Source organism: Sciurus vulgaris (assembly GCF_902686455.1).
Source record: "Sciurus vulgaris genome assembly, chromosome: 4".
NCBI lineage: Eukaryota > Metazoa > Chordata > Mammalia > Rodentia > Sciuridae > Sciurus > Sciurus vulgaris.
The window spans coordinates 90,010,017-90,032,847 of NC_136464.1; the positions used below are offsets into that span (position 1 = coordinate 90,010,017).

The 22,831-nt window shown below is 36.2% G+C and overlaps 1 long non-coding RNA gene across 2 annotated transcripts; it reads left to right on the plus strand.

Moving 5' to 3' along the window:
• Positions 1 to 8,553: 8,553 nt before the first annotated feature.
• LOC306659973 lies at positions 8,554 to 22,351 on the plus strand. 2 transcript variants are annotated; one of them, XR_013763506.1, is made up of 5 exons: positions 8,554 to 8,918; positions 9,100 to 9,333; positions 18,446 to 19,076; positions 21,196 to 21,265; positions 21,953 to 22,351. It is a non-coding gene; the product is annotated as an uncharacterized lncRNA (long non-coding RNA). The 2 variants fall into 2 exon arrangements; XR_013763507.1 differs by lacking the exon at positions 9,100 to 9,333.
• The last annotated feature ends 480 nt before the right edge of the window (positions 22,352 to 22,831 follow it).

Consider the following 22,831-nt stretch of genomic DNA (forward strand, 5'->3'; position numbering starts at 1 on the left):
TCATTGAAATGATTTTTTTCTTGGTATTTCATGGGACATATACATTATTTATCATGTTGCTTAGAATAATATTTTAAGGCAGTTTGATATCAGCTTATTCTTTTCCTTTCTTCTTTATTTTTTGGGGGGGGCGGTAAGGTCTTACTACTTGCCCATGCCAGCTTTAAACTCCTGGGCTCAAGTTGATGCCTGTAGCTGGGACTACAGGCATGTGCCACCTCTCCAGCTCCCACCTATCTTGCTCTAATAGTCTACTTTAATTATAGCATTTTCTTTTTGTTGTTGTTGTTTTTATAGCATTTGAATATTTACTTCCTTTTTATTCTATTAGTTCCCCAAAACAATTCAATGAAAGAACCAAGGGAAATATTAGATACATTTTATATATTAGAAAATGTTATATTCAAGTAAAGGTCAGCTAAAAAGAATAGCTACTCTGACCAGAAGACAGGACTCAATCATTTTTTGCAGTACCTGTCTTTTTGTGTTTTGCAGGAAATGTTAACTGAGCTTAAGTTTTGATAATGCAGAACTCATTTCCACCTGTAGGGGTTTGCATGTCTTCTCTGGATTTTACACAATGTAAATAAAAATAATAATTCTATTAATCTTTGGCCTTTGAGGTTTTTTTTGTATTAATTTTATTGTTTGTTTTTATACCTATTTTTACAAACAAAAATTGTGACTTCACTATCAAAGATGAGCCAGGCTTGGTGGATACCTTGGGGGTTGGGGTCGGGGATGGTGGGCTTTATTTTCCACACTTCATCAGGCTTTCTTCAACTCTGCAGGCTCATCCCTGAAGGGCTCTGAAAGAGCCCCAGGCAAGGGCACAGCCAGCCATTCCTCCCTGTCAAGCACCTTCCCAGAAGTCTGAGCTCTGGGTGCACCCTGCCCCCTCAGCCCCCACCCGCTACATGCACACACACAAACCCAGCTCAAGCCTGGGAAATGGTGTACATGCCTTTTTCTGGATCTATAAAAAATTGCATGAGTTGTACATATACCTAGTGATTTCCCCTTTTATTACTCATGTATGGCCTAGTAAAGCTGCACTAGAATCCAATAATTTAAAACAAAGGCAAAGTAGATTATATTTTGTGCAGACAGAAATGGATGATCAAGAAAAGGTCCAGTAGGACTCTATTATTTAAAAAAAAAGGTTAGTGCAGTTTTCCCAAAGGATCAGATCTCAATTGTTTTAAAATGGACCTGTGAATACAAAGCACTTGTTTTCATTGTCCCTGAACTTTTTTTCTGAAACTAGAATTCCAGATAGTTTTTCTACCTGAAACTTGCCAGGAAATGTATAGTATTTGCTTACAATGAGTTTATAGTTTTATTTAATGACCTCACTCCTGAGTTCCATCTTCATTACAGTAGCTTTTATTTCTATCTTTGTTGTTTTAATAATATGAATAGTTTTATGTCAGTAAACACTAGTACTTAAAGTCCTTGAGCCTCTAGCATTCATCCACATGAGTTTGACTCTGTTCTAATTCTATGGGTCCTTCTATTTTGAATGGAGTAAGTTTTACTGGGAATAGTACAGATGATAATGATGTGAAAACATCTGTTTTCTTAAATATCTATGATACCTTTATGAAGAAAACATTCAAAATCCTCCTAGCTTTTTTAAATACATTTTACATTATCATCTGCAGTCACCCTATTGTACAATAGCACTTAATGCTCCTAACTATAACTTAATACCCACCAATCAAACTCTCCCCCATCCTGCCTTCTTGTCCTGTTCTTCCCCAGTTTCTGAGAACATTGTACTTTAAAAACATATGGCAAACTTTTTCAGATAGAGTGAGATCATTTGTTGCATATCTTCCTGTGCCTAGCTTATTTCACTTAATGTTATCATTTCCAGTTCCATCCCAGTTGTCACAATTGCCAGAATTTTATTCTTTTTCTGGGCCTGAATGGCATTCCATTGTGTATATGCAGCACACTTTATTCATTCACCAGTTGATGAGTATATAGAGCATATAGTTTGTTTCCATTTCTTAGAGGGCTTTAGTAAGCATGGGAATGCAGATGACCCATCCATATACTGATTTCAGCTCATCTGGATATACACTCAGAGGGGAATGCTGGATCATATGGCAGTTTTACTTTTAATTTTTGAGAAACCAGATTTTTTTTATTTTGAAGGTTAATCATATTTTAAGATACATATTGTTATTCTTGCTCTTTTATATTTTACAACACATTTTATCTGAATAATATTTCTGTTCTAATGATAGGAATCTTGGGAGGGACTCTTTTTTCCTGGTACAAATATGACTCAAACCTAATGAGCAAATGAACTTGGTTATGAATATGTAATTTCATTACAACCTGCAAAATATGTTATAACTGCATATTTCAATGGGTAATTTAAAATACAATATTTACAAATTCCATTTTAATTGCAAATATTCATCACTGAGAAATCACATTTATCAACAGACCCAATGCAACCCAATTTCACAAAAAAAGCCATTTATATAATTTAATTGTTGTCTCTTAGTCACATGTCACTCTACTCTTCTATTGTCATATTGCCTTAGGTGAGTTAACCCTGAAGCAGGGCTCTTTTTCCTTCTTTTCTTTTTCAGTTGGAGATCTAATTATTTTTCAATGGTGTCACAGGTCACAGTGGAATAGTTTGGGTATCTGCCCCTATAGCATGAGATTCATTTAACTCAGGAGAATTGAAATAGCCAGTGGGGTAATGATGTTTGCTCTTGAATCAGGGGTATTTGTCTTTAGTTTTCCTGTTTCAAGTTTATGCTTTTTGTGAATAACGGTTTTTACTTTCCCAAGTTTCCATTTACTTCATCTTGAGTCTAAAGTATCTGTATAAAAATAACTTTAAATTTAAGAACTTTACTTTTTTAAATACCTTAAAAAATTGGCCAGTTATTCATATTTTCATTTAGAGCTTTAGCAGTGTTTTTCGTAGCAACAGGAAGGAAAACTTCAGTTTTTCCCTTCATCATGGAAACAGTAGTTTTATAATAGAATTGAATGATATGTTTATGTATGTGTATGCATGTGCACATAACACAGTATATAAATTTATAAAAGTATGTTGTGTACAGATGAAAAGGACTCTTCTATAAGCCAGTTAGTCCTAAGTTCAGTTGTCACTGATTGTTCACTTGTTCACATTCTTTTTACTCAGAAAGATAATTGAGTGCAGAGAAGGCAGATCACCACCTGACCTCTGTCAACTAAGAAAGTTGATTTTGCAAATGTGTTCTTGGTAAAGCAATTTAACCTGCAACTTCAATGAATCAAAATTTCTCATTATTGCTGCTTGTAGTAGGGTTTCAAGAAGGTCAGAGAAGTTGTTGGAAGCAAAAAGTTGGAAGAGAGAGGAGCAGACTTAATAAAGGGGAAGTGAGTGCCTGCTAAACCCTGGGACTTCCTAATCTTCACAATGTATAATTTAGGTCTTTTACCCTTTCAGGGTGGAGAGACTGAGACTCAGAGAAGTTAAACATTTAACTCTCAAGATCACATCATTGGGATGGAGTTGTCAGAATCTACTTCTACTTGATATCATAAGTTGTGTTCATTTCTTCTCTGTCCTGTTGGGACACTGGAGAAAAAAAGGGGGAGGGGGGGAAGGCATGAGAGTTAATTGGAGGGAGTATCCTGGTGGCCATTATGTATTGGTAGGGAGATGACCTTGGCATCAGGTCTCCTGACTATCTGTGCACAACAGTTATAGCTCCCATTTTGTTTCATTTTGGTCCTTTACAATTTTATTTAAAAATATTTTTAGTTGTAAATGGACATGATATTTTTATTTATTTTTTATGTGGTGCTGAGAATTGAGCCTAGTGCTTCATGGCATGCTCACTAGGCATACTTGCTAGGCATGTGCTCTACTACTGAGCCACAACCCCAGCCCTCCTTTACATTTTTGAAAGCTGTGGTAGCTGTTTCATTTATTAGTTACATTCTTCAATACTTTCTAAAACTTTCTTACCAACTCTTTTCTATTCTCATATTCTTTCTTATTTTAAGGTAGTAATCCAAGTGATCTTTGGATGTATCATTTCTCTAAATACCACATTTATAATATCCTATGCATGCACCCATACTAACTGATTAAAAATGAGTTTTCATTCCCTATTTGTACCCTTCTGCCATCAATTCCAATGTGCATTTTTGGCTGTGTTGTCCTTGCTCTAGAAAACCTCTGCATTAGTAACATCGGTCTACTTCAGTCATGCTTTACAGTGATCCTGCCTTCTGCCTTCATCACAAAGTCTGGATTGCTTTAACTTGAAGTCCCTACCCATTTTTTAACTCCTAGGAAAATTCTCACTGGGAGTGGAATCTGCCATATTGACAATATGTCCTTCACTGGATTAGGCATCTAGGTCTGGCCTGCCCCTTACATGGTAATTGTATTTTCTACCTTTACATGGTTTAGCTTAGTGCTCAGAAAATGCTGAACCTTGACAAACTTTTCTCTCTCCTGCTCCTTTGCTCTCTAACTACATTTCATACTATCTTTCCCTCAGTTCCTTGACTTTAGTCACTCTGCTCAGCCCCTATAACAGACCTCATGTATGCCAAGTATACACCTGCCTTGGTGGTCTTCCTTCCTGTAACACTCATGTCCCACAAATCCACTTCATAAGCTGCTTACCTTCAAGTCTTGACTCAGGAATGATTGCCACCCTAAACCTCATTATCCTACTCAAATTCATTGCAGAATTTGGATATATTTTCTTTAATCATCTTAAATTCTTGTTTTGTTAACAATGTTTATGTCAATCCATGTGCAGATTTATTCCCATACCACGTCTCATGCAGTTAAATAACTTTATAATGTCCATCTTACTGGCCCTATAGTGCTACCATTAATAATTATATCCCAGCTCTTAGACCTGTTAAGATCTGTTGGTTTAGATTGCAGTAATCAGAACAGATTTCCTTAAGGAACCATATTCACCTGCTGACACTAGACATATTTCATTTCTTAAGCGTCATCATTTCTTTGGGGAAATGACTTCTCTTACTCCCCAGATAGGACAGATCTCCTTATCACTCCATCCCACAGTTCCCTTTGTCATTTATTGCAATGGTTTCTGATTCTAATAAAGTTTTTACCTATGTGAGTGTTTATTAATGCCCTCCTTTTCTATTAGGCTGTAAGCTTTCCAAGGGCAGGTGTTATATTTGTCTTCTGCCTTCTATTGTCTTTGCTCAGGGTTGTGTGTGATGTTCACTGGTGCCTGATGAGCGTGTTAGATGATCAGTGAGGGAACAAACAGGAAGAGGGAAACCTGTGTGAACACTTTGCTGCTGGGTCCTTGGGGAAATGTGTGGGCTTGGGAGCTCAAGAACAGGGACAGTGTTACTACTTTATTGTGCAGGGGAGCAGGGAGAAAAATGGGGCAATGTCACTGGAAAGTGAATCTTGGAAAGTTATGTCCTTAATAGGGAGGACTTCACTTATAAAAAATTAGATATTTAAACTTCTGTCACTTTTTTTGTAAATAATTCAATACATTAAATATTTTATGTTGCATCTCTCAAAACCATTGAAACTTCTTTAATAAGAATATAAAACAACTTTCTGTCTTAGCAAGATACTTCATTATCAGGCAATTTCCTGTCAGAGGAGGTAAAGTTCAGAGGTTGGAATATTAATAAGGACACTGCTTTAATTACTTAGGAGATTGGTTATGAAGTCCTGAGTCTATTTTACTTACATGGGAGTACAGTAGATATAAGAGGTGCATGTATAATCAAGCAGGGGTAGACAATCATTAGTTGGTAGATTTTAGAAAGGAAACAGATGAAAATGAGTTGCATATATAGAGAGAATTAGGCTGGTGTCTGTAGATTAGAAGGTGAAGATAAACAAAATTTATTTTTCTCCTGTTGACTTGAGATACTGTTATTGATCTCCACTGTAGGTTATATTATAGGTTGTTAGAATTTTTCTATACAAAGCAAAATAGTACATATTTAATCTTTATTGTCATATGGTCTCTAGCTCAGCTATTTAGCTGGACTGTTGTTAGAAAACAACAACATAGTCCAGCTATGTAAATCAATGACTTGGCTGTGTTCCTATCATAGTCTATGCACAAAACAGGTGACAGATAAAATTTGGCCCACTGTGCTTTTTTCCCCCAACCTCTAGGTTATATAACTGAGGTGTTATTTTCCTTCTGTGACCAAAAATCCTGACAAGAACAATTAGAGGAGGAAAAGTTTATTTGGGAGCTCACAGTTTCAGAGGTTTCAGTCCATAAACAGTTGTCTCCATTTCTTAGGGTACAAGGTGAGGCAGAACATCATGGCAAGGTGTGTGGCTGAGGGAAGCAGCTAGGAGCAGCAAAGAGACACTAACCTCAGCTCGCAAACTACAGACCCCCAAAGACATGCACCCAATGACTCACCTCCCCCATCCACACCTTACCTGTGTACAGTCAGTTAATCCCTAACATGGGGTAAAGCTCTCCTAACCCAATCATTTTGCCTCTAATCCTTCTTGCATGTTCTTACACATGAGCTTTAGAGGGACATCAAATATTTAAGACATGACAACCACTAATTGAAAGTTGGACTGTAGAAAAGGACTTTTGTATTTAGGTTTTGTCATCCAATTTCTAGAATTTTGTGACTAGGCATTGTTAAAACAAAGTTTATCGGAGGCCATTATTTTGGACTGAACTTCTGCATTGGGCCCCAATAAATCAGACCAGAATGGAGTAACTCATGATGGGTGCCACATAATCAAACTAGACTTTGGAATGGACCAGTTTTCCAAAGGCGGGGTGGGGGCAACAGAAGATTCCCAGCAGCCAGTCAGAAGAGATCCTGTTCTCCTAGGCTGCCATAATAAGGAAGAAGTCCTCTATTTACCAATAAAGAATATAACTTTAAAATAGCCAGTATATTTTCTTGGTCCTTATTTCAGCTTTCTTCTTTCCTTTTTTACCTCTAAAGTCAATGCCCTCTGCTCAGATCATTGGATCAAATTTTTTATGAAAGGCTGTTTGATGTATGAATTGTTGTAAAAGCCATACAGATCTTTAAATTTGTTAAAACTGTGTTTCTCTAAAAATAAAAGTGTCCAATAGGCAAAATGAAGAAAGCCTATAGTAAGAGGTACAATTAGAATTTTGAGGGCTGGGGGTGTGGCTCAGTTGCAGAGTTCTTGCTTAGCCTGTGTGAGGCACTGGGTTTGATTCTCTGCACCACATAAAAATAAATAAATAAAATAAAGGTATTGTGTCCATCTACAACTAAAAAGCATTTTTTAAAAAAGACTATTGATCCGAAAATCTAATTTGAGTGGTGGAGAAAATATAGGTAGAAACCTGCCAAAGGGAAACTTGGTAGAAGTCCAGTGATAAGAGATTTTCTGAGCATTAAGAGTAGATTTCTGGGACATGAGAAGAGTATAAAACTGTGGAATTGTAAGTTCCACATCTTGTAATAAAGACCTTGTAGCAGTAGGTCTAATTCTACAAAGTACTGTACAAAGTTTTGGAAAGAAATAATGGAAATATAAATAGGAGTCTAATGGAGAAATTATCAATGAAGCAGGTGAAAAACTTCAGTTTTGGAATCAGACTACGTGTTAGAATCTTTTCTCTGATTTTTGGAGTTGTGGTCTATTTTCAATATGTTTCAGATTAGCTTTGATTTTCTCACCTGAAAATGATGGTTAATAGCTAATGATGGGACTATTAAAAGACAGTATATTGAGTCCCTGATTCCCAGTACTCCATGAATAACAACTTGTATTATCATTACATTAATTTCATTTTCTTCATACTGCAGCATGGCAGATAAGTAGAGAAGCTTTCACAGTTGCTACAAGTGGGACTTAAACTGGATATTATAAGTTCCCTTCTATATCTAGAATTCCTTTATTATCATTCCAGATTTTTCTGTGTATTAAATAATTTTTCTGAATTGACATTTTAAGCCTAATATTCTACTGTTTAAAATAATAATTTTGGCATTCTTCTAGGCCCTGGGATGCTGGGGGGGTGCTGCCTGCTGCCGGATCCCTCCGGCCCCCCGGGGGACCGAGGTGGGCAATAGGCCGCCCTTACCTCATCAATATGTCTTATATGGGGTGGGGCCAGTTTCCAAGGGCCCCCAAGCCCGCCAGCTCCCCGTCACCCCCGCCCCCGCCGCCGCCCCAGCAAAGTGCGGCCTGGAGGGTCAAGTCCAGGAGGTGACTAGGGCGTGGAAAAGAGGAACTCCTCCCGGCAGAAGGGCGAGGACTGGTACTATTCACTGGACCAGGGTGTCCAGCTGGCTGGTGGGGGCATGTTCAGGCCGCCAAAACTGGGTTGGCGGTAACAGGGAACTTCTCCCACTCCCCGCACCCCGTTCCCCCGCAGGCCCCCGAGGTGTGAGGTCACTGGAGGGCGGAGTCTCAGGCGTCCCCACGGCAGCGGTCCACACCTGGGCGCTCTGAGCAGTTCTCTCTTGAAAAGCCTGCACAGTACCGCGGAGTCTCTTTAAAGCGGTACGGGGGCTGGGGGACTGGGAGCTGGGATTCTGGGAGCTGCGGTCAAGTGAGGCGGATTCCTGGAAAGTTCCCGGAAAGCAGCTTTGCAGGCGCCGGGCAGGGCTCGTGCTGAGCACAGAAGCCAGAGGGAGACGGGGAGCAGGGAGGCGATTCGCGGTTGAAAGTCGCACACACACACTGCTTGGAGGACCAACATTGAACTCTGGCCAAGTCACCTCGCTACCGCGGCTCGTGGGCCTTGGGTTTCCCTCGAAGCATGAGCCTCCTCGCCTGCAGCCACCAGCGTGCGCCGGCTGCGGAGTGTATGCGCCAGAACCCGGACGCGCCGACTCAGGATCCTTGGAGCACGGAGCCAGGGCGGGCGCGACCGAGAAGTCCAGCCACCTCTGCAGAGCACAAGGTCAGTCGTATCCCCAGGCATCTCGGTCCCAAATTAAAGGTCAACGGGGTAAACTCAGGCGGACACCCCTCCTCTCCTGCCGGTCCCCCGCCCCGTCCCATGTCCTCTGTGGAGGCTGCCTGGTGCGGAGGCAGAGGTGACAGCCTTGGCCAAGGCGACCTGCGGGTGACCGCCTCTGCAGGAGATTTTACCATCCCACCGCTGGGACTTGGGAAGAAAGAACCAGCAACTCTCCAACCCTTCCCCTCCGCCACCAGTTTGGACACCCTGCAGGGATGTGTCTTGGAGTTCCTCTGAGTTCCAGGAGGGACTGGAGCCCCTCTGTGACCTCAGCTTAGGCGGCCACCTGTCTGCCGCGGTGACCCTTCTTCCATGACCTTGCGGTGCCTGGTGGCCTCTGGGAATGGTGCAAATGGTATGGAGCCAGTGGGGGACCACTGGGTCAGCCCAGGAACCATCCCTAGGTGGGGCGTCTGGAGAATGTCCTGAGCCAGCTGGGTCAAACAGCATAGCCTTGGGGCAGTATGACTGTTAGTGAAGCCAAAGAGAAATTAAAAGATGTTCCCAAAGGAACTTTCTTGATCTTGGGAATAATTATTAGTAATGGGTATCAAAGAAAATTATTTCCTGCTGCAATGAATGTGTAGGGCCACAGGTAGTGTTCATCAGGTGGAATGGTTTGCAGAGGATGGAAGCCAGAGCTAAGAATGCTTAAGCTTGACTTGTAGAATCATTGCTTATGAAAGCTGCAAACATAAATGAGTATTTTTAATTATGGCCTACAATGTTTTTCAAGCAACACCAAGTGTGCATGAACCCTCTTTTTTAACATCCTAGAGTGAAAGAATATGAAGCATGTATCTTCCTTTGGGAAGATAGATGAGTAAATATAAAATATTCTTAAAAAGATAACATTGAACATTTCACAGTGGTTTGGGAGTTTTTTGAATGGAATTAACATAATTATTAGAAAATTGCATGAATTAATTGTTCGCAGATATATGTTCCTAAACATTTCATAGTGTTGTAAATAACAGTATTATTTTGACTTCATTGTTTTTGCTATTTATCACATTACTAGAGCGAAATTTATGATATATCATCAGTAAATCACTTAAATGTGCTCTGTGACTCAAAGTATAGGACTCTACAATTTTGCCAGTTTTTCTTGATCACATTAAAACACCTGAATTGCATCTTTATGAATTTAGTTCATTGTAAATAGCAGACAAATAAGATTTTATATAGCATACAATTATTTGGAGATGATTATTTTCAATGCTCCTTAATCAATTTTTCCATGTAATTCCATGATTATAAAAATCCTTGAGAGAAAATATTTTAGAGAAAAATCTGCTGATTTAAGCAAAATTATCAATGCTAACATTACCCCTCTGACTGCTGATAGTTTTACATTAGGTATAAATTTGAATTAGTGAAATAGGAAAGTACAAATACTCTAAAAGAACTGAAAAATAAATTGTTATGTTGGCAGACTGATAAATTAGCAAGAAACTAGAAAGCCCAAGTGGGATAAATACTTGATTTTCATTTACTTCTGTCATCAGAACCAAAAATGCCAAAAAAAAATTAAAAGTAATTAAATTTTTTACAGATCTAAGATAATTTGGGACTAGTTTCCAAAGATAACCTGATATCATTGTGAAATGAAACTATTTCAAAATAAGATGTAAAATAAAAAAGATAAAGTGAGCTTATTACCAGGAAAGGAAAAAAAAAAAAAAAAAACTCAGAAGAAAAAGTAAAAATTTAAATGGAGGGTACAAAGTCCCCTGAACATAAATGAATTGCCATTTGTTAAGCTTGATTCATATTGAGTCATTTATATGGCCCAAAATTCATGTTGAAAAAATAAGAGTACAATCTTACCATTCTATTAATTTGCTTAAAAGTGATGATTTAGGATTGATCTGAAGTAAAACTGATATCACTAAAACAAAATTCGCCAAGATTTTCCCATTAAAAATAAAGAACCAGCCTTAATGGAGATAATTTCTCATAGGGTCATCAACAAAGTTTCTCCAAAATGTTTACAGTACTCTCTCACTGTTAAAATTAGATTTAGTCAACATTATTGAAGGAATTTGAATTAGAAAAGAGTGAAAACGTCCAAAAAGCTGTTTGAACATTATCAGTGGAACTTACAACAACCCTAGAGTCTAATGGCAATACTTTCATGCCCTAAATTACAAAAGAATGTTTAGCATGATAATTTGAGATTAAAAAAACGTACTAATAATCTGAGTCAAGTTAGGAAAGATAACTTTCTGAGTGTTAGAGAATTTAATGCAGAGAAATGATTATTGATGTAGTAGGTTGAAAAACTGTAAAGTAATGGAGAGTCTAGTACTAGGTTGCTTCTTGGAGAGACAAATGGACAAGAAGTGTTAGAGAAGTCCATATGCCAGGTCATCTGTAGAAGCTAGAATTGTGATAGGTCTTTATGTCAAGAACTATAACTACATAACTTAACTACCTACTGCTAAAGATGTAGCCAACGGCACAGAGAAATCCATGAACTCCTCCATTCTCCTATCTTCACTTTTCTATCCTGGCCTGGAAGTCAGCTGACATGGGAGAGGCCAATTTAATTCTGAGAAACAGAGTAGGACAGGGCAAGACACAGGTTCAGCAGAAGTATGGACAGCCGATTGTTTGAAAATAAACCTGCAGAGAGAATGTCACTTATGTGGTCCCAAAAGAGAATTTTCCAACAATTTAGAATTTATATTTATATATACCCAAATTGTTGAAGCCATATGACATATTAAGAGGAACCAAATAAACTACAACTCCAAAGGACATTTATTGCTTCAAGTTCTAATTTACAATCATTTTTTAATGTTAAATATTCTATGAAAATTACATAACTTCATTTGACTTTAGGCTCACCATATTGTACTTGCCCTGTCCCCTGAAAAGTTGAGATTTTGAGCATATTTATTAAATGCAAAATCTAATTATGGACTCTGTAAAAATAAAGACAATTATTAGGGCAAAATCTCACTATTAGAAAAGAAAGTGATGAGACATAGAACTCTCTTTACTACAGGGGTAACTACTACATATAGCCCCTTTCCAATAGATTAAATGCATCAAAATCAAAAAAGGTGAAAACATAAAACGCATCCTTCTTATGTTGTGCTTCTACTCATATTTACATGGAACAGCACTAGTTTTCTTTGTTTTAATAACTTATTATCAGATTAAGGACAGTTAAATGTATCTTTAGTCTGTGGACTCTTTTTTCTTTCGTCTGAGTTTTTTTTTTTTTTTTTTTTTTTGAGGTGCTGGGAATTGAACCAGGGTTTGTAGACCCCCTGAGCTACAACCTCAGCCTTTTAAAATTTTAATTTGGAGAGACAATGTGTAACAAGGTTGCTAAAATGGGCCTGGAACTTGCAATTCCTGAGCCTCCTGAGTAGCTGGAAGTACAGATGCGCACCACCAGGCCCTGTCAAGGGTTCAATCCTGTATATAGCAGGATAATGATGGAAATGAAATTTCAGAGTAATATGTCAAATAAACTGAAGAAATTAGAGTGTCTTACGGCATGTGTGGGAAGGGATTCATAGGGCCAGAATAGGACAGATCTCAAAAGGATTAGAAAGCAGATAGAACAGAAATCCAGCTGTGTAGTCAAGAGCCCAATGACCAACACGGAATTTTACCTCAGTAGGATGGGTACATTACTGTCATTGACTAAATTTGGCTACAATTCTGATAATGATGAATAAGTAAATTAATTTCCACTAATTATGAGAGTTCACTGTGCTTTGCAATGATGCACACATTGCATTATTAAGATTGCAAAAAGGTGCCGTAGAGACAGATGAGAATAAATTCACCAGAAATTTTGGTGAATGTTTTAGAAGAACTTCTGAAATCAAGAAAGATGACAAGAGAAAACTGATTTACTAATAATGTATTAAATCAAGCCACTTTAATGGAATTTGTAATAATTATAGCCTACTAGTTGCTGAAATAAAATCATCCAAGGCTACAACTTATCAACAGAATTATTCAGTAATAAGAAACTCATTCTGCCTTATCAATTCCACAACCACATGGGAAAACCCAACCTAGACAGGGAAAAAAATATATAATTTTTAAAATACTATATAAGAAGTAAATGTTTAAGGAATGTGCCAGGAATCCAACCCTATTTTGACAGGGATTCTCAGAGAATTTTGAAACAGCTACTCAAGGGAGTCTACTCACCTTACATTAATCCAATACAGCTCAATTAATAAAATTACTTCCTGAGTTTTATAACCAACACCATTTAGAAGAGTTACATTAATTCATATTATATTGAACTTTTTCTCTAATCTAAATGTTTAAATGAAACATATCTATCATATCTCAAATATTTGAATAACAATAAGCATGTTTATTTTTATATACATGTTAGAGTTTTAAGCAAATTTTACTGAAGGAAAAATAATTGCCTCTCAAAAATACCCATTCCTTGCCTTGACTTTGGGTGAATTATTCAAGAGTGCTTCCCTGTGTAATCTGTCTGATAGAGAATGTGATTCAATCCATTGGATTTTTTCTTACAACAATTAAGATACATATCAACATGAGAAAAAGGATAAGACCATTCAGTGGTATCAAATTCAATAATATGTTCCATTTAGTGATGGTAAATTTAGCAAATAAAAATTCAGAATGTACAGCTAAATTGAATTTCATAAAAACAAGTTTTTAAATCTAATAAAGTTTAAAATACTGAGTGAGGCATGTGTATGATAAAATATTATTGTTATCTGATATTCAAATTTAAATGTATGTCCTGTGTTTTCTCTGACATGCTTAACCCCATGGTCTCTGAATCACATCAGATAACATTATATGCCATCTGGGCCTTCTTCTTAAGTTTTCTGTTGATCTTTTCTTCAGTCCAAATTGTTAATAAAGGTACAGAAAGTTATAGTAACAGTGCCTAGGCTTTTCATGGACCTACAAAGAAATCCAGGGAAATTCCATTAACCATAACAACTCTGAACAGAGCACTGAGATTAACCCTGAATAATTTTTATGACCAAAGTTAGATCATTTAATATTTACATCCTAAAAAGAGACATATTTCTTAACACTTTTTTACAGGAATGATTTTCAGAACAGGAATAACTACCTGCAGTGTGCATATAAGAAATGAGATTTATCACTCCAGAAAGCTTCCTAGAGTAAGTGAGTGGCAACCACACTCATCAAATAAGATGTTTCTTTAAATATAGCCTTTCATGGCCACTCAAAATGTGAAAGTAATTGTGTTTTCAGGAGGGAGATGAGTTAATGCCTGGTTTCCATATATCACACTTAGACCTAGGAATGATAATATTAGTCCCAGAACAGGTGGGTTATTCACAATTTTGAAAACTCCCAGAGTAAGAACTAAATAGTAAAGTACCCTGGTGGTTAATATGGTCATTGGAGCCTTCTGGAAATTTGGTAGTCCTTAAGGTTTGCAGCTCAATTTTATTAACTGAGTTTAGTCTTGATTTTGAGAGGAATTCTGCAACCTGTCCTTTTTGTGCACATATTTAGCTACTTGGTTATATGTTGGCCCCATGGAATGACATACAGAAGGCCTGATAGGTGTGCTGGGTATAGGTCAAGAAAATGGGCCAATCACTTCCTTTTTCTGAAAGGTTTCTTGGGAAAAATTAGGGAAATGTTGAGCAAATCATGATCAGATTTGCATCACAGAGTCTGGAAAATTTAGTGATGATTAAAATTAAGTTGCATGAAAAATATTAGAAGAACTGAACCAGGGCATTTTTCTTGATGTGGGAAGGGTCATACTGAAGGAGAGAGACAACTGATGCTCATCTCCCATGTACCGCCCAGGGTCTCATGTATTGCCTCTCAATCAGACAAGGTTGTTGATTTCATTCTACAATCACAAAATAGACTTGTCTCTTTCAATAACTGAAACAACCTTTTCCACAATTTCCCCTACTTGATTCTGTGTTTTGGGTATGTGGTGCTGGGAATCAAAACCAGAGCCATATACAAGCCCTCTACCACTGAGCTATACCTCCAGCCCCATGTAGATCTTATGCTTAAACATGATGGTTAAGATTTTTTGGAAGGGTTAGCATGCAAACATCAGAACATTTGAATTTTGGTTTTGAAGGACTGGTTTATTTCACTTGCATGATATTCTCCAGTTCCATACATTTACTGGCAAATGCCATACTTTCATTCATCTTTATAGCTGAGTAATATCCCATTGTGTGTGTGTGTGTGTGTGTGTGTGTGTGTGTGTGTGTGTGTGTATCTCCCTTATATTCATCTGGAAGGGATGGGGAGGGGAATAGAAATGAGAGTAGAATTAATGAGACATATCTTTCCTATCTTTGTATTTGAATACAGGACCAGGGTAACTCCACATCATGGACAACCACAAGAATAGGATCCTAATTAAGAATAATTTATACTAAGTACATGTATAATATGCCCAAAATATACTCTACTGTCCTGTGTATCTAAAAAGAACAAATACAAAGAATTTTTGGAAGGGTAATATTTATAAAATTTACAGAGATGCATTATGACCAGGATAAGGGTGCTTGGTGATCAGTGTACCAAAACAAGAGGCTATCTTTATGACCTAAGAACAGGTCAATACAACAAAAGAATAAAGCAGCAGAACTAGAATCAAGTTTTAAATGCTAGTCCCCCTTTTGGCAAGGTTTCCACCAGAAAGATATAGTAATTACACCATTTTTGAGGTTGCTGTTACAGAAAGAAAAACATATTTGGATTAACAGGTGGTAGAATCCCAAATTTTAAAAATTGATTTAAGTACCTCACCACTATTTTTCTGATCATTACTTAGGAATAGACCTAGATTTATAAATGTAGCTAAATAAAATGAGAACAGTGCTTTTCTTAGATAAGTGAACTAAGAAGAGATCAAGGAATTAGACCAAGATGTCTATTTAGGTTGATTCTGGATTATAAGAAGCATGGAAGTTTCTTAAAACTTATTAGTCCACACTTGAATCACTTTTACAATGAGAAACACACCATTGTCAGACTAAAACTGGCATTGATAGCTGAAAACATGACTGATTAGTTTCAAGGACAACAATGACATTAGTGGAGTTGGCTGACCAGACTGCAGCAGTAACACTGTAACCACTGTAACATAAAAACAGGTTCGTATCCACCATCTCCAAGAAACGGTCAAAGTTTATCTGTCAGGAACATGCAGGGACACCAGGATCCATTCCATGTGGCCTTCCAAATATGTTGATATTTCTGAAAAAAAAAAAAAAAAAAAAAAAAAAAAAAAAACGGTGACCAGTGGGAGAACGAGGAACTGACCCAATGACCCAACAACATTTTAAGAATTCTTACAATCAGCATGCCACCCTGGAAAACTTCCCTAACTCGTATTAAAATTAAATGAAAATTTAAAAGATGTCTCCATAACAGTGTAGTGGCAAATACTCCAGATTAAGGTGGAGTTTTCCATCAAGTGGCTTTCACTAAGAGTTAAATTTTTTAAACAATTCTTGAGGGCTTAGTATTTCATCAGCAGCATAAAGTTCTTTGTTGCCAGTCCATAATGATGATTCTGATTCCATGTCTGGTGTAATGATGAACCCAAGCAGCAAGGGTAGCCATCTGAGAATTCTAGGCTCAATATGTATCCTCACTCCAGACAGTTTCCTCAGAGAATGGGCTCTTGTTTTGGTAATGTATATGAGCAATACAGATGGTTAAATTAGAAGGCACAATTTGTTTATAAATTTGTGGTCCCAAAAAGTGGTGACTTTAGTCTTCCAAATTGTCTATATTTTTTCATGTGGTAGGAAAAGGAACTGAAAATATATCTATAATACAAAAGTCAGTAAAAATACAAGTTCATATCAAGGGGATAATATTTAGTACTATGAAAATGGCCTTGAGTTCTGCCCACAACATGATCATATATATTTTTCATTCTGCAGAATTGGCCCTGAGATCAATTATACACAAAAACATGGAAAGGAGCATATGTAGATTTTACTTTAGGCAAAGTAACGGTTCATCATACACAGGTATTTAAATAATTTCTGAGAATCAATGGTTCCTTTGATTCAAAACATTACTTCCTGTACTGTAATATTTTCACCAAAAAGCTAACCTTTTTTTTTAATGCAAAGCTGATGCTTATGGACTCCTCTTTGTTTAACCTAATAGACTTCTGAAGATTTCTCTGTACTTAAACTTCATGTGAATAGCATTGTAATCATTTCTGCTATGACTGTTTTAATTTTGGGAATCTCTTGATTCCACAACCACAAAATATTACTTTTTGACTGGAGCTGTGTGGCTTGTGTTTCTTGGTTGATTTGGACTGAGTGCATCCATCAATGAATTTTTTGAGGAATTCCCCTTATTTGGAGGCATTTGCTACTACATTGCCATGACAGCATCTCTCAAATTTTAATATGGTTTTACATACAAGTAGAGGAGTTATCTTGGGTTGGAATTATTTAGATTTCATTGGGTCTCTTTCTCACTTACTCATGTTCAGAGTGCCATCCACGGGCTGCAAATAAAACCAGCCTTGGTTGCTATAGAAATCTGGTTTTCAGGAACTGACAATTATGAAATATCATTTCAGATTGCCTGGAGTATGTGGTTTCCCCGCAGATTGGTTGCAACCTCCACTGGAGGTTGCAGGCACTAGATATGGAAATGATCAGCTAGAGCAAAATGGCTTGTTTAATTCCACCCCATCCTGGATCTCAAGGAAGAAATTCCTACTGGTCCCCTTTGATCTATATCAGTATAAGTAAACCAAGCTCAGGCTCCTTCATTTTGTTAAAAACAGTCCCTTATGGACAGCTCAATCAGTCATCCCCTGGTTCAAAAGATAATTCTTTCTCCTGTCCTCCTTGATGATAAATTTCTTAGAGATGATTTCATAGCCAGCCCATCCCTTGGCTGTGAACCCTTTTCCTTGCCCTTTCCTTGTCTTCCTGCTGTGACTCATGTGTGACCTTTTCTTTGTTTTTACTTTTTTGTTTTTGTTTTCCTTTTAATTCTGTCGGAAAGCTATTTCTGCTAAGGCAAGTTCTTCCTTACTGAAACAAATGTCCATTAAGAAAGGCATTCAAATTGAACAGATTTTGAAACATAAATGGCCTTCTACTTGTTTTTTGTTTGCTTTTTCTTTATAAGAACTACATGTACTTTTCCCTAATCCACCAAGCAAACAGGCAAAATAAGTTTTTGCATGTTTTCCCCCCAGGCAGGAAATAACACTTTTCACATTCAGTATAGGTTCATAGCTCTGTGTATTTCCTGAAAGAAGATGGAATAAAAGTAACAGAATTTACTATGGGGTGGTCTTGATGCTGTGCTCAAGATTGGTGAGAAAATTCTAACCAATTAAAAACAAGGGAACAATAAATAGGTCATGTTATAGGTAGAGATCTTTGTATATAGTTCCTAAAAATTGTCTTCTAATCATCTCTCCCATTTCTTTTCATTAACAGCCTACAGTGGAGCACTGTTTGCCCAATGAGTCATGAGATTTGCCAACATATTCATTACCCACCCCCATAAATCTCTCTAGTAACTTGTTAATTGCCTCAAAGGACTACATCCTTCCTCTTTCAAAAAGCCGTGTCCCTTAAGCATCCCTGCTCTGTTCCAAAGTTTCAAGAAATATGAATAGTCTGAGACTTTACCCAACAAGGAATTTAATATGTGAGCCTGCCACAATTCAATGAATACTGGCAGAAGACACAACTTCTGTGCCAGAGTCAAAGAACTCTATCAGTCATAATAAAGTTGTGTTTGCACTAGTTCCTCTTGCCATACACCCCTTCTGTCTCATAAGGTTGGCATGAATGACACTAGAGTTATAACTGTGTATGTTGTGGACTCTTCTACAGGAAAGGACCTCTGAGCTTTGTAGGCCTGAAGATTTTTTAATGTCAATAAACATACTGAATTTTTGTGTTCAAGATGAAGACATCGTTTCTCTTACTGTATAAGTATGCACATGCTTAGTGACACAAGGGGACACTATATCGATTTTCTAAGGTTCTTTGCTCTAAAACTTTCCTTGAAAAGAGCATGGAATGGGGACTTGCAAGCTGTGCAGATACAAAGGCTCCAAAGGTATGCAGAAACTGGAGAAATTAAATATTACATGGAAAATATTTCATAATCTATCATTTCAAGGTGAATTTATATGCTATATATCAATATTAAATAGCCTGTCAAATACTTGCATATACCAGAATCTTATCCTGGATCTCCTGTTGTAAAGAAGAAAGTACAACAGTTACAGTAGACTTTTACTAAAAGTCTAGCTAGTGACAATGAGAAAGTAGAAAACAAGAACAAATACATTAATTTTGAACAAGGTTTTATAATAACTGACCAAAAAATTAATCCTGTCTCACACATGTATACACACAAAGTGGATCTCTGAGTTGTTATATCTTATTCTATATAACTCATTAGAATGTTTTCTTCTTATTATTATTATTATTATGTTAATAGTTTAAGATGGAAACAACAGCTTTATTTTTATGTGGTGCTGAGGATTGAACTCAGTACCTCTCAAGCACCAGGGAAGAGCTGTACCACTGAGCCACAACACCGACCCCATAGTATTAATCTATATTTTCACATTTTTTACATATGTACAGCTTCCAGGTTACTGAGTTTCAAATATGTGAAATTTCACACATGAATTATATTTTTACTTCGCCTCAAATTTCACAACAAAGCAACTTCACACTTTAAAAACAGAAAAGTTTGAAACAGAGCACCAAGAAATGTTTAAAAATGAGAAGCTAATCTATGCTACTAAATAATTTAATATTGCTTTCATCTCTACGAATTCAGGGTGAGAACTTAAAACTTTCTTGTAATTATGAAAATGATGTTGAGAAATATAAAAATAGCTAATATTTAGTGACAATTTTTCATGTGTTGCATACCACAATATGTAATTTTGACATATTTTTTACTACGACACTCTAAATTAGGTAATACAACTTAGCAATTTCAATTTGAAGGACTCAAAAATATATGTTGTATTGCTCTTCTCTACATATTATTGTTATGAAATAATTTATAAGATTTCAAAGTGTTTAATATTATTTGCCAATAAAAATAATTGCTTAAATATGCATTATGGATTCAATATTTAAGTTTCTATTAATTTTCAAATAATTTTCATCTCATATAAACAAATATTTTCATTTTAATATATAAAAAGAAATCATCAAACCTAAGTTAATAAATGAGATAATTTATTATAACATTTCTAGGATATAAAACAGAGGACAAGAACTATTTAAGATTCACTGATGAATGTGTTAGTCACCTTTGCATCACTGTGACCACAGTAACTAACAAGGACAACTTAGAGGAGGAAAAGTTGACTTGGGGCTTATGGTTTCAGAGGCTCAGTACATGGTTGGCCAACTGCATTGCTCTGATCCAAGATGAGGCAGCACATCATGGCGAAAGAACATGGTGGAGGAGCACTACTTCATTCATGGTGCCATGAAGTAGAGAAAAGGGAAGGAGCCACAGGGAAGATAAAGTCTTCCAGGATTTGCCCCCTGTGACCCATTTCCTTCCACCATATTCCAAATGTCTATCATTACCACCCACTTAGTCCATTCAAACTAGAATGGACTGATTACATTACAATTCTCACATCTGTGAATATTCTTGTATTAACACAGGAGCTTTGGAGGAATATTTCATATTCAAATAATAAGAATGCAGAGCTCGGAATTCTGAGTCTTTAATGCACTTCAGTCTCTGCCTTTCAAAATAAACTAACAGTGCAGAGATTCTAAGTTCCCAGGATGGATCAAGTGAACTTCTACATTTCTCTGCTGAGGAAAGGGAAGAGAGAGAGAGAAGATGCCAAGCAAATATCCTTTTATTTTGATTACTTATCTTCAGAGAAATGCTGAAGAGATATTCCAATAGTTTCTATTACACAACATTAATATAGGAACATTTATACAAATAAATAGAAAAGCAAAGTATTACGAGCAGACATATGCTTTAAAATAAAAGGAATAAAAAAATCTCTGGAAAGGCAGATTGTTTTAAAAGTGATCTGGTATTAATTATAAAAATGTGCCTCAAAGATATATTCAAAGTTCTGTCAAATTGATTGTATGACTATGTATACTATGTATTCATGAACTTAGGATGCCCTCATGCTGTCCCTAAATCAATCACAATGTCTCCATTTCAATTTCAGGAACAGGATATTCTGAATTTATTTTAAAAAGAAAAGTTAACTTCATTGGAGTTGTTTGGTATCTTGTAAGGTAATTTTTATCTTAGCTTTTCAAGTTTATCCATATACAAAATCACATGTGTGTATATATGTGCATATGTGTGTGTGTGTGTGTGTGTGTGTGTGTGTGTGTGTGTGTATGATTTACTATATAAACATACTGCCATAATATTTGTAAGAGGTAGCCAGATTGATGATTGACTTGGGAAATATGCTCTGTGAGTTCAAAAGTTCACATTTTTTATTCCTTTATCAATATATTTCTTTGCACAATATATTTTCTCTCTTTGTATCTGAGTTTGTGTATCTGTAAGCTGGAGTGATAGGGATACCCATCTTAAAGATAAAGGTTAGGTACTGGTTTTTTATGTTAAAAATATTACTAAAGGACTGGGGTTGTGGCTCAGTGGTACAGTGCTTACCTAGCATGTGTGAGGCCCTGGATTTGATTCTCAGTATCATATAAATAAATACTGGCATTGAGTCCATTCACAACTAGAAATATTTTTTTAAAATATATTACTACAAAGTAATAATTTTATGTTCTCAAAAACTACGTCTAGTTTTTTAATCTTTAAAATGAATTCAGTATTTTCCAGTTATACAAAATTTTTTATGTAATCATTAAGTCAAAATTACAATTTACATTTAATTATTTGAGATCCTCACAGATTTTAATTTGTTTAGATATGTTTCTTTTCTTTCTTTTCTGTTTCAGAGAGCATAGTATAATTGAGCAGTGAATTCTTGAGCTGGATTTTAAGAAATATTTGAAAACTGATGCTGTTTTGGAACTGAATGAATCAATGACTTGAAAGATTTATGGGAACTTGAAGTCTTATCCAAAATTATTTAAGTTATTCCCCTCTCCCCACAAATTCACTAGCTATCACTGAAAATACAGACAATGGTTTGGACGAGAAAGACTGAATGGCTAGACAATATGAGAACACAAAAAATAAACTTGCTCTCTAATTTCTATTCAAATCTCATTACTGCATGCTTATGTCTTTCAGCTACAATACTACTTAAATGTTCTGAGAATCATTTGTTTCTTTTTTCCTTGCTAAAATTCCAATTTCTACAGTGAGACTTAATACGTAGCAGGAACTTGGTAAAGACATGTAAAACAATAAAAATAAATAAAAAGTTTATTAAAAATTAAATTTAATTGACAGATAAAATCTTATATACTTGTGGTATGTAGCATATTTTGATGCATGTATATACAGCATATTAAATAAACCTTTATTCTTGAAATTTCTAGGTATTGATTGATAAATGAGTAGATTCTGCATCACAAAAGCCATTTGTAATCAGAACTAATTTGAAGTACCTATTTTTGAGTATCTTTTATTGCTCACTTTGGAGTTGACATTTTTAGTAATAAGAATATAATGATAAATTACCAAAAGTTTGTACATTTATATTTGCATGCTTGTGTGTATTTGTAAATAATCAAATTTGCAAGCAGATGATTTACTGAATGATTTTTGCTGAAAAATGGCAAAACAAATTCAATATTTAATGCAAAATCCATGGTATTTTTGATACTTGATACCATAAAATTATCTCAATATTGATCCCTCTTGTTTGG